Raw genomic sequence first — 17,572 nt, 5'->3', positions numbered from 1 at the left:
ACCACATCTAATAATTGGTAAGCTTCAAAATATTACATTTTTGGTTTTGGCTTTAAGGCTCCACGCACACTAGCATATTTTTAAGCTCCTAGAAGCTATTATGAGCATTTTTTCCCCTGCTCTTAGAAGCCAATAGTGTTCTCCTATGTGTCCATGCACACTACTTTATTATGCTAGAAGCATTTTTCAAGCTTAAGGAGCAGAAAAATTTTTTTTTGTAGAGTTTTTGGGAGCGTTATCCTCCCGGAAAAACAAACAAACAGCTAAACGCTTTTAAATGCTACTAACATGTTAAACTGCTTTTGTTGAGCCTTTATTTTCTTCATGTACTGTAAAAATGCTAATAAAATACTAATGTTCCTAAACACTACTACCAGGGGCGGATCGGGGGGGGGGCAACGGGGCAAAAGCTCCCACCGGGAAAACATTACCAACGCCCCAGGAAATGACAGAGCTTTGGTCAGGACAACTCACAGCCATTACAAATCGCAAATCTGCACTGGACTCTCCGCCCCCTGTACCTCCCCCAGCAGTTTTCCAGCCTCTCTCCTGCAGGCTGCTGCTTGAGTGGGCGGGATTGGGATGTGCCTGACCTGAGATCGTGCCCGCCTGGAAGAGGGAGGTGTGAGCAGCTAAGCAGAGGGATCGAGCGAATCTGCATGCCTGGAGGTAAAAATCATCTAGTAGTATATTGTGGATTCATTTACAGGCACCTCTATGCCAAGTCTAAGATACTGCAGCTTAGCATAGAGGTGCTAGCTGACAAATGCGATCGCATCTCCTCTTAATATAGTGCAGTGAGAAATTGGGCTCATTAAAGCATTGTGACTGCCCCCCTGGTGTGTGCCATCCCGATCCCCCCAGTATATGCCCTCCTGACGTGTGTCCCTCCCAGCCCCCTGGTGTGTGTCCCTCCCAGCCCCCTGGTGTGTGCCCTCCCAGACCCCTGGTGTGTGCCCTCCCAGCCCCCTGGTGTGTACTCTCCTGACCCCCTGAAGTGTATCCTTCTGATCCCCCCCCCCGGTGTGTGCCCTCCCAGCCCCCTGGTGTGTGCCCTCCCAGCCCCCTGGTGTGTACCCTCCTGACCCCCTGAAGTGTATCCTTCTGATCCCCCCCGGTGTGTGCCCTCCCAGCCCCCTGGTGTGTACCCTCCTGACCCCCTGAAGTGTGTCCTTCTGATCCCCCCTGGTGTGTGCCCTCCTGACCCCCTGAAGTGTGTCCTTTTGACCCCCCGGTGTTTGCCCTCCCAGCCCCCTGGTGTGTGCCCTCCCAGCCCCCTGGTGTGTATCCTTCTGATCCCCCCCCAGTGTGTGCCCTCCCAGCCCCCTGGTGTGTGCCCTCCCAGCCCCCTGGTGTGTGCCCTCCTGACCCCCTGAAGTGTGTCCTTCTGATCCCCCCCGGTGTGTGCCCTCCGGACCCCCTGGAGTGTGTCCCTTTGACCCCCTGGTGTGTGCATTCCCAGCCCCCTGGTTTGTGCTCTTCTGACCCCCCCAGTGTGTGCTGTCCTGACCCCCCTGGTGAAACCTAGTCCTTTGCTCTACTGATCCTGGTAGATACTAGATATTAGAATGTAGAACCTGGTCCTACATTCTAACAATCTCTGCACACTGCTCTTCATTCCACTGACCCCTGTACATTGTCCTGTTGCTCCCTGTCCTCCGCCCTACTTACCCCCTATCCTCTGACCTTTGTACACCATCCTACTGACCACTGTACACTGACCTACATCCTACTGACCTCTGTACACCATCCCACTGACCTCTGTACACTGCTCTACATACTACTGACCTCTGTACACTGCTCTACATACTACTGACCTCTGTACACTCACTCTATGATACATTAAATTCAGTTCTGTAAGCAACACCTTATTTTCGGGTAGTGCCCCTCTCGAGACTAGACTCTGGATCCACCCCTGACTATTACAGGCTATCACAAAAACACTATTATCAGCATTTTTCATCCAGTGTTTTTTTTTTTCAAGCTTATAAAAAAAGGCTAGTGTGCATGGAGCCTTACACTGCTTTCATTGTGTCCTCATACAGAGCGAATGCAAAATTTCCTTCTAGGGACACAGAAAGCAAGAGAAACAGACAGAGGATCTAACCCCACTCTTAAAAACAACAAAAGAAAGTTTAGTCTGGAGTTTCACTTTAAATATATTTGCATAAGGAACTTCAAATCATATTTTGAAAAACGTGTTTTACAAGCATTTTGTAAAGTAGGTAAGCTGACTATTGTAGGGATTTGTGACATTTTCTGTATGAGGAATACAGATGGTTGTTCTCCAGGAACTGGAGCGACCCAAACTTTTGAAAAGATAATTTGATCTAAGATGTATTATGACTGTAATGGCTACATTTTCTAAAACATTTGGAGTAGCCCTTAACCAAACACAATCGATTTTAGGGAAAGGCAAAGCGTAACTAAAGTAAAAAATTAAGTCGCTGCACCAGTAAGAAGCCTGGGAGAAGATACCAGCAAGGTTGTTAGTTGAAGGGAATCGCCCAGATGGGACTTTAAAGGCACTATGTCACACAGATTAGTTAAAAGACATATTGTCAATTTTCTAATATTCTAATACAAAACCAAATATATTAAAAATGTAATACAGCTTGTGGAAAAAGGCATCACAAAATCCAAAAATATCATAGATGATGCAAAATTGTATGATGTATTCCCATTCATCCAACGCATTTCAGAGCTATATAACTTCTTTAGAGGTGTAAAGGATATCACATCTAATTAAGTAAACAATAATGATCATGAAGAGAAAGCTATAATGGTTGAAAACGTGTGATTGTCATTGTCACTATCGAGCCCACCAGCCCAAGGGCTGCCCAGATCCTTGATCCCATCAAGGGGAGCATGTCAACCACTGGGGCCCCTGGATGTCAGCCATTTGAAACACATACACTATATTACCAAAAGTATTGGGACGCCTGCCTTTACACGCACGTGAACTTTAATGGCATCCTAGTCTTAGTCCATAAGATTCAATATTCGGTTGGCGCGCCCTTTGCAGCTATAACAGCTTCAACTCTTCTGGGAAGCCTGTCCACAAGGTTTAGGAGTGTGTCTATGGAATGTTTGACCATTCATCCAGAAGCGCATTTTGTTAGGTCAGGCACTGATGTGGATGAGAAGGCCTGGCTCACAGTCTCTGCACTAATTCATCCCAAAGGTGTCCTATTGAGTTGAGGTCAGGACTCTGTGCAGGTCAGTCAGGTTCCTCCACCCCAAACTTGCTCATTCATGTCTTTATGGACCTTGCTTTGTGCACTGGTGCGCAGTCATGTTGGAACAGGAAGGGGCCATCCCCAAACTGTTCCCACAAGGTTGGGAGCATGAAATTGTCCAAAAGGTCTTGGTATGCTGACGCCTTAAGAGTTCCCTTCACTGGAACTAAGGAGCCAAGCCTAACCCCTGAATAACAACCCCACACCATAATCCTCCCTCCACCAAATGATTTTAACCAGTGCACAAAGCAAGGTCCATAAAGACATGGATAAGCGGGTTTGGGGTGGGGGAATTTGACTGGCCTGCACAGAGTCCTGACCTCAACCAGATAGAACACCTTTGGGATTAATTAGAGCGGAGACTGCAAGCCAGGCCTTCTCGTCCACATCAGTGCCTGACCTCACAAATGCGCTTCTGGAAGAATGGTCAAACATTCCCATAGACACACTACTAAACCTTGTGGACAGCCTTCTCAGAAGGGTTAAAGCTGTTATAGCTGCAAAGGGTGGGCCGAAACCTACGGACTAAGACTGGGATGCCATTAAAGGGGTTGTAATCCCTCATGTTTTTTCACCTTAATGCATTGTGACAGACTCACCTGGGACAGAGGCTTTTGGAGGAGACTGAACCCTAGCCTCTTGCCTACCGACTATGGGAACTGGCATTTGAGGGAGCTACAAGCATTTAGGAAGATATTCTGTTATGTAATGCAAAAGGACATTATTAAGGAGGCCATGATGGTCTCTGCCAGCTTGGGACTCAGTGGACAGATGTATGTGAAAGGAATGCTGATTAATGAGATCTGGAAAGCCCGGGTCTTTCACCCAATAGTTTATTGTGCTCATTAACACACCTTTGTCTCCTAGCAAACTATTGGGGAATGTATAAACTTATGTGTATAAGCTGTGAGTAAGGAGACGGCAAGTCTACCCTATAAGATCATATCTCTGAGTCACCAAGTCTGGGTAAATGATTAGATAACTAGCTCATGTTAATTTATGTTTCTGGTTACAGGTGTATTTTTAGAGTAATATGAGCAGGAGGGGGGGACCTCCTCTTCAACTGTATATAAGACTGTATTCTTGTTCTAATAAACAGTTCATGTTCAGCAATCAAACGAGTTTGCCTTGTTTGGTGTTAGCAGCAGTTGGAATATCTGATATCTATATTCAGACTGGGAGGAAGTGGTATATGACGAAAGCACTCAAGCGGAGTGTGGGACGTTTCATTACATGCATCCTATGCATTAAGGTGAAAAAACTTCTGTCACTGACCGGCCCCCCAGCCCCCAGTTTTACTCACCTTAGTCCTGTATTCCCCCCGCCGGAGACGCGCTCTTCCCCTCTGCCCGTTGCCTCGGCTCTTGATTGGATAGATTGATAGCAGCGCAGCCATTGGCTCCCACTGCTGTCAATCAAATCCAATGACGCGGGGGGGCGGGACCGAGTCCGGCATGCTGCATCTATGTGTCAGAAACCATGAATCAGACCGCAACAGAAGTACAGTTAAATCATACTTGTTTAATAATAAAAGTAAATAGAACAAACGTAGTCAAAACATAGCCAAAGTTCAGTAACCGGAACGCATAGTCAGACAAGCCAGAAAGTCAGGAAGCCAGGAATCAGCGTAGTGGAACAGCAAGCAGGATTTGGAGCCAGAAGGAATGTCAGCCAAGCAAGTCTAACAGGAGCGCAGGAGAAAGTTTCTGTGATGCTGACCAAGGCGAAGGCAGAGATCATCTGGGCTGCACGGCAATTAGCCGACAGCTGAGCGGCCAACTCAGAGAAGGACAGTACCCCCTCCTCAACGACCCCTCCCCCTCTGAGGACCACCAGGCTTGAGGGTGAAACGTCTATGGAAATCAGGATGAGGACAGGGGCATGTATGTCTGAGGATGAGACCCAAGAGCGTTCCTGTGGACCATACCCTTTCCAATGCACCAGGTAGTGTATGCACCCACGGAACCTTTGGGAGTCAACAATGGACTGTACTTCATACTCCTCATGGTTCTCAACCTGTACGGGGTGAGGACGTGGCACTGAGGTGGTAAAGCGGTTGCAGACCAAAGGTTTTAATAAGGAGACATGAAATACATTTGAGATACGCATAATAGAAGGAAGGTCTTACGCGTAAGCAACTGGGTTAATCCTTCGGAGAATACAGAAAGGCCCAATAAACCGAGGCGCAAACTTCAGAGAGGGAACACGAAGTCGGAGGTTGCGAGATGACAGCCAGACCCTGTCCCCAGCCTGGTAGGAAGGCGCAGGCAGGCGTCTGCGGTGAGCATGGAGTCTGTGTCTATCATTAGCATGTCGCAAAGCCTCCTGGACTTGTACCCATGTGGACCAAAGACCACGGAGATGCTCCTCTAATGCAGGAATACTCTGCGGAACAAATGAGTCAGGCAACATGGAAGGTTGTAAACCATAGTTCGCCATAAACGGGGATAATCGAGAAGCAGAATTCAAGGCACTATTGTGGGCAAACTCCGCCCACGGTAAGAGGTCTGACCAGTTGTTATGATGGTCAGAAATATAGCAACGTAGGAACTGCTCCAAGGTCTGATTGGCTCGTTCTGTGGTCCCATTAGACTGCGGGTGATAAGCAGAGAAGAAAGCAAGCTGAATTCCCAACTGTGCACAAAAGGCTCGCCAGATCCAGGACACAAACTGACTACCCCTGTCCGAGACGATCACCTTGGGTAGCCCATGTAATCAAAAGATCTCCTGAGTAAAAATGGAGGCTGGTCAACCACCATAAAGATAACTGTGTTGCCCTGGGAGTTGGGTAACTCCACAATGAAATCAATAGACAGGTGGGCCCAGGGCCTCTCTCCATTGGTTATGGGTTGTAGGAGGCCCACTGGAAGCTGTTGTGGAGTCTTACTCTGAGCACACACGGAACAGGCAGCTACGAAGGCAGTTACATCAGCACCTAGACTAGGCCACCAGAATTGTTGGGAAATGGCCCAAAAGAGTTGATTCTTCCCAGAAGCCTTGGGAGAATGGTAAGTCTGGAGCACGGCAGTATGGAGACGCTCTGCGACAAAGCAGCGGTCACAAGGCTTCTCAGGAGGAGCATGGACCTGAGTGGCAAGAATTTTGTCACCCAAAGGAGAAGTGAGACTGGTGCGAACCATAGCCAGAATACGATCAGGAGGGTGCCTGCACAGAGACTGGAGCAGCAGCAGGGATGGCCTGCAACACAGGTTGTACCGGAGCAGACACAGTGGGAGATTCCAGGTGAGCTGTATGACTCAGGAGTGTTTGTAACGCCATTGCAAACTGATCCATGTGGTGATCCTGCTCATCCAATCTAGAAAAAATATTACCAACAAGTGGATTGACTGCAGCTTCTGAATTCTTGGCCTTCACCTACTTTCAGAAACCATGAATCAGACCGAGACAGAAGTACAGTTAAATCACACTTGTTTAATAATAAAAGTAAATAGAACAAACGTAGTCAAAACATAGCCAAAGTTCGGTAACCAGAACGGATAGTCAGACAAGCCAGAAAGTCAGGAAGCCAGGAATCAGCATAGTGGAACAGCAGGCAAGATCTGGAGCCAGAAGGAATGTCAGCCAAGCAAGTCTTTAATAGGAGCGCAGGAGAAAGTCTATGTGATGTTGACAGGCTGGGCTGGACAGCTTAAGTAAGCAGGACTGACAAGCAGAATATCATCAACAGGTGAGTCACTGTGGAGAGATAGGAGCTGGCAATTAGCCGACAGCTGAGCGGCCAGCTCAGGGAAGGAAGGGTTGAGCTCAGCCCTGACACTATGGACGCAAATGCTGGACTCGGGAGCACGCCCGCAAGGTAACCCCCCGGGAGAACGCTTCTCCTAGGGGGTTATACGATGCGAGGAGGAGCTACCAGCGCCATCGGGGGAACCCCAGAAGTTGAAGATCGGGGCCACTTTGTGCAAAACGAACTGCACAGTGGAGTATGACATGTTTATTATTAAAAAAAAAAACAAAGCCTTACAATCACTTTAAAGTTGACGTGCTTGTAAAGGCAGGTGTCCCAATACTTTTGGTAATATATGTGGATGGCTTACGTCTTGTCAGAAATTTCATATAACAAAGATCGTGGACCGATATCTGTAATGTTAAGTAACAAGTTGTGGATGTAAGGCATGCTATCTGCCGCCCATGGCGGCATCCAGACCTTGTTACTTACCATTCCAGATAACTCTCACACAGCTATAGCACAATAAAATACAATGATTTGGGTTACTTTTATTAAAGAGATGTAGCAGATTAAATTTTAACCTAAATGTATGAAGGATTATTTTTTTGCAAAATTTTATAACAGAAACTAGAAAAACACGCATTTTTTAAATCATAGTGTTCTGGGTTTTTTTTTAGTTAGCAAAAAATAAAAAAAAAAACCCAGTGGTAAATAAATACTAGGGTTGTCCCGATGCCACTTTTTTAGGACCGAGTACAAGTACCGATACTTTTTTCAAGTACTTGCCGATACTGATTACCGATACTTTTGCTTTAATGTCACGTGACAGTGTTTTTTTTTTTTGTTTTTTTTTTAACAATGCTTTCTTTTTTTGGGGGGGGGGGGGGGGGGGTTGAACGGTGTCTGTGTGTTTTTTTTATTTACATTTTTATTATTTTTTCAAATAATATTTTTTTTTTATTATTTATTGCAATATGTGTTTTTTTTTTAATCAGCCCTGTTGGGGGGCTTTGGTGAGATATCAGAGGTCTTAACAGACCCCTGATATCTCCTCCTTGAGACAGAGAAAGAGACCGAGGATAGAGATTCCCCAGTCCCTTTCTCTGCAGCCTCAGCTGCACTGAGAATAAATGGAGAGAAGACAGCGGCTCCTCTCCATTCATAAACTGACACATCGTAATCACCGTAATCACAGGAGATTACAATGTTTCAGTTATGTGAATGGACAGAGTCAGCTGACTCTGTCCATTCACAAAGGAGGACAGCACATTGGAGAGGGACAGAGGAAGAGAGAGGGACAGCAGAACGGAGGGGGACAGCGGAACGAAGAGGGACAGCGGAATGAAGGGGGACAGCGGAACGAAGAGGGACAGCGGAACGAAGAGGGACAGAGGAACGGAGGGGGACAGCGGAACGAAGAGGAACGGAGGGGGACAGCGGAACGAAGAGGGACAGAGGAACGGAGGGGGACAGCGGAACGAAGAGTTACAAGCACCGATCACTGCTGTATGTCACTAAGCAGCTGAAAGCCGCTGGGGGAGAACCTTGTAACTCCCCACGCGCGATCACCGCTGACTGTACAGGTATCGGCGGAAGTATTGGGAACATTTGCCCGAGTACAAGTACTTGGGCAAATGCTTGGTATCGGTGCCGGGACAACCCTAATAAATACCACCAAAAGAAACCTCTATTTGTCTAAAAAATAATAATTTCATTTGGGTACAGTATTGCATGACTGAGCAATTGTCATTCAAAGTGTGAGATCACTGAAAGCTGAAAATTGGCCTGGGCAGGAAGGAGGTGAAAGTGTCCAGTATTAAAATGGTTAGAGTCTTAAAAAAATCTTTCTAGCTATACAATTAAAAACACAATGTAATCTTCCATACTGAAAGAGAGGAACATAGAATTTGAGATAACCGACAAGGCACAACCAGACTTGTTATAGTAAGGTAGGCTAAAAAGAACCAAAAAGCCCCTCTACTTGATTAGAAACACAGTGGCACCTTCTTAAAACAGAAGATATTTCCATGTCTCGCTTCCATAACAGATCCATAAATAAAGGGGTTTATTCCTCATTTTAGGATACCCTTGTGGCCAAATGTAGACCCAGAACAGCTGGTTTATAACACAGATACAGCCCAATGTAGTCCAGACTGCAATAATTGCTAAAAATGCTTTATATCATTTCCAACACTAGATGGCACCCATGGTCTATGGAACATTTATTGTCATTTTTATTTATTTATTTTTTTTAAATCTAATTTTTGCATCATTCTTCTATATACAACATATGCTTCGTTTTGCGAAATTCTATTTACAAGCTGATCACACATCTTCCTAATTATGGTCATTTCATCATATGACATAACAACAGGTGCCGTTCTATCTGTTCTGTATTAACATAATTACCCAAATAATTATGTTAATGATTTTTTTATAAATACAATGCTCCATGAACACTCAAGAAAAGAGATAATTGGGCATGTATCACTGGTCCGCAATCATGCTTTATTATCATTGAATTTAGGACACATTCCCTAGAAACAAATTAGATGTTTGGGTGGCAGAACAGAACATCCAGTTCTAATGCTGCACAACTACTTAAAACTGTCTGCAATTAGAGCTGTTTCAAAACTAATAGTAAAGGATATTAACAACATTGCTTCATTAGACTGAATCTGTGAGCAATGTGCAAAGTTCCATAACCTATACTTTCCATCCTTATTCTTTCATTGGCTATGTGGATTGAACTAAATAAGCGTTAAGTATTCCAATGACTGCTCTTACAGTAGAACTTCCAAGTATAATAGTCATCTACTGGAGCTATCGGCAAACCACTTGACAGCTCAACAAAAATTTACGGAAAGGCAACCTATCAATGATTATATTAAATAATGATGTATCCCTGTGGCACAAGACACAACATTACACTAATGTGTTGATTCAACTTCTAGGATGTGGTTCAACCCATGATGGCCACATTTTAATAAAAATATCAGTTCAGGCAGAATTGTGTTTTTAATTAGACCTTGAGGGGTCATTTATATCTATGCATTTTAATGCATGCGCTTAACACGCATGTGCAGAGGTTTGCCATTATTTTTAGTAATGATTATTTATGCAGGATGTTTACATGCTTTGGTTAAGTAAACGTCATCTCCGTGTTATCGCCTGTTGATCCATGTTATAAAGGCTTTGGATAGAAATGGCAATGCATGTCATTGCATTATAAAGCTCATTAGAAAAAAACGCAACACATGCTCATAAATGTGAATCCAGCCTATTATTGTATATAGAAAACATGCTGCAGTAACTAAAACTTTAAAATAAAAACAATATAATATAAAATTGTGTCAAAAATGGGAATAAAGTCAATAAAACGAAGGTATAATCAAACATATTGCATTCAAAACAAAGCCATCAGATGTGCAAGCAATATCATGTGATAATAAATTGTGAAAAAGTCCCAATAAGTCAGGGGTCAGCAACCTGCGGGCCGCACCTGGCCCACAACCACTAAATGTCCGGCCTGTCAGTGCACGCAATGAATTCATGTGCACCTGGCCCGCATACATTTTAACCACCTCGCACCCGCACTATAGCTGAAAGAAGTGGGCTTTAATTGCCATGTACGTCCTCCTGGAAACGTGCGGGCGCGCATCAGGGAAAATCTGTGATGGCATGTCCCCTGGACACAGTCAAAGATGGTGGTAAGTGGCCAATCACAGCAGCCATTTGCTCCATGATCGGCGTGTCCAATGAGAGATGATCTCAAATGTAAACATATGACATCATCTCTCATTGACTGCTCTCCTTCCTCACACAGAGACCGCTGTGAGGAAGGAGAGCGATATGTGAGTATTCTACAACCAGTTCAAGTGCCAATACAGTTCCCAAACAGTGCCCACAGTACCATCCGTGTCCACAGTGCCCACAGTGTCATTAGTGCCCACAGTGTCATTAGTTTCCTCAGTGTCATCAGTGCAATTAGTGCCCACAGTGTCATTAGTGCCCACAGTTTCATTAGTTTCCTTAGTGTCATCAGTGCCCACAGTGCCATTAGTGTCCACAGTGCCATCAATGTCACTGTGTCTTAAGTGCCATCAGCGTCACCGTGTTTTCAAAGTTGCCTGTGGGTTTTTTTTCATTATTACTGTTATAATTACTGTTCTGTTATTAAAGTTTAAAAGTAAATGTTAATCAAAGTTTCTTGTATTTTCTTGATTATTATTATCATACAGTGGGATAGGGATCAGGGCACTGCTATAAAGTGAAAACCATCTTAATGTGCAGCAAGGCACTTTTCACTTTATAATGCCAGCATCAGTGGCCGGGTGTCACAAGGGTCCGGAGACATGCTGGAGCTGCATGAGAGCAATGGAGAGGGTGAGTATACAGTAAGTTGAACAAACTAAACGCTGCGGGGTGGGGGGGGGGGACCCTACAGCGATGCCAGCGGGAATAAGCCTGCATGTTCCCTCAGGCTGAACTGGCTTTGTATTAGTGAAGCACCTTAAAGCGGGGGTCCACCTATCTATCGTTTTTTTTTTTTTGAGTTCATTCACAAACTTTTCTTCTCAGCATTACATACTCACATATTGTGTGTAATATGTCCGCCTGTGTCAGATTTCGTCGGAAAGAATAACTTATATTATTCACTGCAGGCAGTTTCCATCTTCAATGTGGGCATTTGAAGCCCACAAGCATTTATTTCCTGGATACAGTGAATGCTGTGCTCCCAGCATTCACCGCTCGTTCCCGCACATGCTCAGTGGCATCCTGGGAAGCCTGAGACTAGCTCCCAGGAGACTGTGCGGAGTCTGGGAGAGGCTAGAAACACACCTACTCCCACGGGAGGAGAACCAGGAAGTGCAAAGAATAGAAAAATAAAAGGTAATTACTGCAATTTACATTTTTTTAAACGGCATGTCAGCATCTAGGCAAGGAAGAGAATACATACAGATATTGTTCAAAATTTGGGTGGAACCCCACTTTAAAGTCAGGTAAATCTCTACAGTTATTACTATGTTAGGATTATTATCTTCATTTATTAGCAGGTGAATGTGGCCCTCCATGCATTCGCATACATTGAATCCGGCCCATAAAGGAGAAGTCCAGCCTGAGCTTTTTAGGCTGGGCTTCTCCTAAGGGTCACAGGAGTGCAATTTGTTTTGCACTCCTGTGACCCGTTTTCAGCGGAGAGCGGCCAGAAGTCTGCTCTCCGCTGACATCAATGCCATCAGTCGAGGCAGCGCGTCATTCCCGACTTCCCAAGTCTGGATCCGCCAGCTGCCTTGATTGATGGCAGTCTCAGCTCGCTGAGACGGCCGCTCCCCACCCCTCCACAGCTCAGCGCTACAATGAGAGTGAAGGAGCAGAGCAGGAGAGATGCTGACTGACAGGCAGCATCCCTCTACTCGGGGATCTGTGAGAACCGCGCCATTGGGCGTTTTCTGTGGCTTGGTTCTCAGTGCAGAGATGCCAGGGGACAGATGCAGCATCGGTCTGATGCTGCATCCACCTAGGTAAGTATGAAACTTTAAAAAAAAGAAAAAAAAACATACTTCCCCTTTAAGTGGAAAAAGGCTGCTGACCCCTGCAATAAGTGAACACTTAATTGTGCAGATTTTTTTTTCTGTGATGTGAAGTGCTTTGCCAGAAGAAAAGCCTCCACCGACCCTCAAAGGGTAAGCACTTACCTCCACTGTTTGACCCCCTACTGCAAAGCTCAAACCCACATATTGATCTCCACCAGGAGGAACTATGACCAAAAGAACAGCGATAGTAGGAGTCTTCACCAAATCAGTCTGTATATAGCTCAGAGTGGAAACCTTGTGGAAGCACAAAGCCCAGCCACTTTCTTGTATCAGATCATAACATGAGAGCAATGGAGAGGGTGAGTATACAGTAAGTTGAACAAACTAAACGCTGCGGGGTGGGGGGGGGGACCCTACAGCGATGCCAGCGGGAATAAGCCTGCATGTTCCCTCAGTCTGAACTGGCTTTGTATTAGTGAAGCACCTTAAAGCGGGGGTCCACCTATCTATCGTTTTTTTTTTTTTGAGTTCATTCACAAACTTTTCTTCTCAGCATTACATACTCACATATTGTGTGTAATATGTCCGCCTGTGTCAGATTTCGTCGGAAAGAATAACTTATATTATTCACTGCAGGCGGTTTCCATCTTCAATGTGGGCATTTGAAGCCCACAAGCATTTATTTCCTGGATGCAGTGAATGCTGTGCTCCCAGCATTCACCGCTCGTTCCCGCACATGCTCAGTGGCATCCTGGGAAGCCTGAGACTAGCTCCCAGGAGACTGTGCGGAGTCTGGGAGAGGCTAGAAACACACCTACTCCCACGGGAGGAGAACCAGGAAGTGCAAAGAATAGAAAAATAAAAGGTAATTACTGCAATTTACATTTTTTTAAACGGCATGTCAGCATCTAGGCAAGGAAGAGAATACATACAGATATTGTTCAAAATTTGGGTGGAACCCCGCTTTAAAGTCAGGTAAATCTCTACAGTTATTACTATGTTAGGATTATTATCTTCATTTATTAGCAGGTGAATGTGGCCCTCCATGCATTCACATACATTGAATCCGGCCCATAAAGGAGAAGTCCAGCCTGAGCTTTTTAGGCTGGGCTTCTCCTAAGGGTCACAGGAGTGCAATTTGTTTTGCACTCCTGTGACCCGTTTTCAGCGGAGAGCGGCCTGAAGTCTGCTCTCCGCTGACATCAATGCCATCAGTCGAGGCAGCGCGTCATTCCCGACTTCCCAAGTCTGGATCCGCCAGCTGCCTTGATTGATGGCAGTCTCAGCTCGCTGAGACGGCCGCTCCCCACCCCTCCACAGCTCAGCGCTACAATGAGAGTGAAGGAGCAGAGCAGGAGAGATGCTGACTGACAGGCAGCATCCCTCTGCTCGGGGATCTGTGAGAACCGCGCCATTGGGCGTTTTCTGTGGCTTGGTTCTCAGTGCAGAGATGCCAGGGGACAGATGCAGCATCGGTCTGATGCTGCATCCACCTAGGTAAGTATGAAACTTTTAAAAAAAAGAAAAAAAAACATACTTCCCCTTTAAGTGGAAAAAGGCTGCTGACCCCTGCAATAAGTGAACACTTAATTGTGCAGATTTTTTTTTCTGTGATGTGAAGTGCTTTGCCAGAAGAAAAGCCTCCACCGACCCTCAAAGGGTAAGCACTTACCTCCACTGTTTGACCCCCTACTGCAAAGCTCAAACCCACATATTGATCTCCACCAGGAGGAACTATGACCAAAAGAACAGCGATAGTAGGAGTCTTCACCAAATCAGTCTGTATATAGCTCAGAGTGGAAACCTTGTGGAAGCACAAAGCCCAGCCACTTTCTTGTATCAGATCATAACATGTCAAGGTGAAGGGTGTACCTTTCAGACTTGAAGTAGAGAGAAGCTGACCATAGTGCTCACTGTGATAAAAACTTTTTTATTTGAAAAGCTAAATGGCACTCACATGAATATGGCAAACAAAAGCGCTCCACTCAATAAAAGTCTGCATTTGTAAATAATGCTGTCCAGGAGCAGAAAGCCAGAAGCTGCAGTAGTATAGCTCAGGTCCCTCCAGCTCACCGGCATGTGTTTTTTCCAGGATCACTGTAATGCGTTTCATCATGAATGTCAACATCAGGGGCACCGTTTATTGGTACATGCAGCTTTGTTGTGTTATGGGCTGGTGCAGAATTTTATTTCTATACATACTTCTATTATTCTCATCTGGTTCTCTTCTCATGTAATAGTAACATCTTCCATGTGCTAAACTGCCTATTTCCCTCCAGCAGCTTTAATGACAAATGAAAAAATCAAAATACCTTGCAAAATAATAGTGTTCTATCTTATAGTATATAATACATTTATACCATACTACCAAGAAGTTCGTCAAGAGCTCTTGACAGAGAGAGTCCTTGGTAGTTAAAACAGATCAAGTCACGTCATCACGCTGACTATAAGCACCGATCTATGTGAGTTTCCTGCTGGTAGTGTTTTTAGAAGTTTTAACAATTAACTATTGACACTGTGACACTTTGTATAGCTTTTGTTTTTATCAAGGATACTTTTCATCTTCTGTATGTAGAAATGGAGGGAAGTTTTCTCAAGCTGGCTACAAACATCATATGTAGAGGGAGACATAAAGTGCACTTTGACTATCCAGCAATAGAGGTCTGATCTGATTCGGTTAATTTGGATTTTACCTGATCGTGGAGTGCAAATTGTGGTGTTTGTAAGATCATTATTACATTATTGGATAACACTGATTTTGCACTTTATTATCACTATGCACAATTTGTATATATTTATTTAATTATTGTTTATATTGATTTATATGTGTTTAGTATAGCTGTTAACGTACAATAAGTTACAATTACATTATACAGTATATTATTTATTGTACGATATAGCTCTGTATTAAATTCACTGTTTGGTTCTCTTCCCAGATATAGTCCTTATGATGACTGCCAAGTCTGTGACCACTCTCAATCTAGAAAAGATGCTCCAACAACTGGTGCTTGGGGGAAAAATTGATTGTCGAATTCTGTTTTCATGATTTTTTTGCCCAAAAATAATCAGAAGATAAGCTGGCATTAGGGTTTCGCCTCAGTGCTCAGACATACTGTACATGAATGCCTGATAGGAGTGAAAATGTCAATGCAAGTATTTTTTGAAAAATATTTTGCAATGGTTAATCTGGATGCACATCAGGCTTAAATATAGGCTAGTTTTAATTCAGTACCCAGTAGCAATCATATTTGTTCATTACATACAGTGTCTTGAAAATGTATTTATACCCCTTGACATTTTCCACATTTTGTCATAGTACAACCAAAAACATATATGTATTTTGTTGGAATTTTGTGTGATAAACCAACACAAAGTAGCACATAATTGTAAAGTGAAAGAAAAATGATAAATGGTTTTCAAAATATTTTTACAAATAAATATGTGAAAAGTGTGGCGTGCATTTGTATTCAGCCCCCTTTACTGTGATACCCCTAACTAAAATCTAGTGGAACCAATTGCCTTCAGAATTCACCTAATTAGTAAATAGAGTCCACCTGTGTGTAATTTAATCTCAGTATAAATACAACTGTTCTATGAGGCCCTCAGAGGTTTGTTAGAGAACCTTAGTGAACAAACAGCATCATGAAGGCCAAGGAACACACCAGACAGGTCAGGGATAAAGTTGTGGAGATGTTTAAAGCAGGGTTAGGTTATAAAAAAATTTCCCAAACTTTGAACATCTCACAGAGCACTGTTCAATCTATCCTCTGAAAATAGAATGAGTATGGCACAACTGCAAATCTACCAAGAAATGGCCGTCCACCTAAACTAACAGGCCAGGCAAGAAGAGCATTAACCACTTCAGCCCTGGAGGATTTGGCAGCTTAACCACTTAACAACCGGCCCATAGCCGAATGACGGCTACAGGGCGGTTTCTTAACTCTGGGAGGGCGTACTACGACGCCCTCCCAGAATTCCCCTCTCGCGCACCCCCTGGGGCGCGCAACTGAACACATCCGTGACCGCCGGGTCCAAATGACCCGGCGCATCACGGACCCCGGTAAATGGCCGCCGATCACAGTCAGTTACCATGTGATCGCTCCGTCAAATGACGGAGCGATCACATGTAAACAAACCGGCGTCATCTCATGACGCCGATTCCTCTCCTCCCCTCTGTGTACCAATTGGTACACTGTGAGCAGAGAGGGGGAGGGATGGATGGCAGCAGCGCTGTGGGCTGGATGTGTAGTGCCCACAGCGCTGCTCAGTGACATCCAGCCATCCATGCTCAGCCATCCCTAATCCTCTGCAATGCCCTGCAATACTCTGCAATGCCCCCCAATACTGTGCACTACTCTGCAATACCATGAAATACTCTGCAATACCCCACAACACTGTGCAATACTCTGCAATACCCCACAACACTGTGCAATACTCTGCAATACGCCACAATACTGTGCAATACTCTGCAATACCCCACAATACTCTGCAATACCCTGCAATACTCTGCAATACTCTGCCATACCCAGCCATACTCTGCAATACTCAGCCATACCCAGCCATGCTCAGCCATACTCGGCGATACCCTGCCATACTCTGCAACACCCCGCCATGCTCTGCAATACCCCGCCATACCCTGCCATACCCAGCCATACTCTGCAATACTCGGTGATACCCAGCCATACTCTGCCATACTCAGCCATACCCAGCCATGCTCGGCCATACTCTGCCATGCTCAGCCATACTCGGTCTCTGTATGTGGCCAGGATGTGGAAGTCTCACACATGTGGTATCGCCATACTCAGGAGTAGGAGAATCTATTTTGGGGTATCATTTTTGGTATGTGTACATGCTATGTGTTAAAAATATTGTATAAATGGACAACTTTGTATTAAAAAAAAACACTTCCTGCCCGCCGGCTGTCATACGACGTCCTTGACTTTGTGCGGGGATATCAAAATGATGGGTTCAGCTACAGGCATCATTCAGATATCAGCTTTTTCAGCCGGTGATTCCCTACACCATAAGAATGATTATAGCGGCTGTTCCACTGCTTGATCATTCTTACGGGAGGCGAGAGGGGACGTCCCCCCCTCCTGCCGCCC

The 17,572-nt window shown here is 44.8% G+C and overlaps 1 long non-coding RNA gene across 1 annotated transcript in view; it reads left to right on the top strand.

Moving 5' to 3' along the window:
- LOC141103095 (uncharacterized) overlaps positions 1-15,925 on the top strand; it is a 36,717-nt gene extending 20,792 nt beyond the window's left edge. Inside the window, exon 3 of the long non-coding RNA XR_012235247.1 lies at positions 15,404-15,925. This is a non-coding gene — a long non-coding RNA (uncharacterized lncRNA). The remainder of the gene's footprint in view (positions 1-15,403) is intronic.
- The last annotated feature ends 1,647 nt before the right edge of the window (positions 15,926-17,572 follow it).

The sequence above is a fragment of the Aquarana catesbeiana genome, linkage group LG07 (assembly GCF_042186555.1).
Source record: "Aquarana catesbeiana isolate 2022-GZ linkage group LG07, ASM4218655v1, whole genome shotgun sequence".
Taxonomy (NCBI): Eukaryota; Metazoa; Chordata; class Amphibia; order Anura; family Ranidae; genus Aquarana; species Aquarana catesbeiana.
Note: the sequence above shows the minus strand (reverse complement) of the source record. Positions and strands in the feature narration are given on the sequence as shown.